The sequence below is a fragment of the Myotis myotis genome, unplaced genomic scaffold (genome assembly GCF_014108235.1).
Source record: "Myotis myotis isolate mMyoMyo1 unplaced genomic scaffold, mMyoMyo1.p scaffold_m19_p_13, whole genome shotgun sequence".
NCBI lineage: Eukaryota > Metazoa > Chordata > Mammalia > Chiroptera > Vespertilionidae > Myotis > Myotis myotis.
In genome coordinates, this window is record NW_023416317.1 from 42,917,556 (window position 1) to 42,918,321 (window position 766).

At 28.1% G+C, this 766-nt stretch overlaps 1 protein-coding gene across 3 annotated transcripts in view; it reads left to right on the forward strand.

Moving 5' to 3' along the window:
• The window catches only part of CMC1 (C-X9-C motif containing 1), a 72,039-nt gene that overhangs the window by 66,581 nt on the left and 4,692 nt on the right, over positions 1 to 766 (forward strand). The gene's annotated exons all lie outside the window — the stretch shown is intronic.

Consider the following 766-nt stretch of genomic DNA (forward strand, 5'->3'; position numbering starts at 1 on the left):
ATAAATGATAGGCCACTTAGAATAAAAAAGTTTGAGGACATTTTGCAATTATACGATATCAATATGGCACAGAATTTGGTTTCTAGAATTAAAATTCTTAAATCAGTTAATTAAAAATCACTCAATAAGTAACACATTACATTTCAAACCAAAATCTAACAATTTATAAGCTGCTCTGTATAATAAGTGAGTGTACTGTAGACGCTTTGAAGAAAATTACTTTATAAATTACACATTTATATTTTCATTATGGACCCTGAAGGGACAGATTAGACTGAAACCTTTGTGATGCTCTACTTCTAATTGGATTATAATAGTTATTCACACACTACATAGACTTTCAACTATTTCATCACTTTTCAATTAGGACTGGAGATGTACTGGGATAAAGTTGGCTTCTGTGGTCAGGTTATTTCAAGTCTTAAAATTCAAATTGCAATTCTAAGCTTTATCAAAAACATTGTGATTAAAATGATTTTAAATTTTGAAACACAATAGCATATAGAGATGGAAAAACCTAAATACTGTTATCCCACTATTTATATTTTTCATATATTTCTCAACAGGAAATGTAACTATTCACATTGTCATTTGCTTATGTAACTTAAAGCAATTTATATAAATTTTCTCTTATATTAATGGCCTCCTCTATTTTTAATGAACAGCTATTTAGACATTTCACATGCTTTGTAAAACCATATCTAAAAACTTTCAATTCCATTCTTTATGTGAGGCAGAAATGTACAAACATTATCAAAGACAGAAC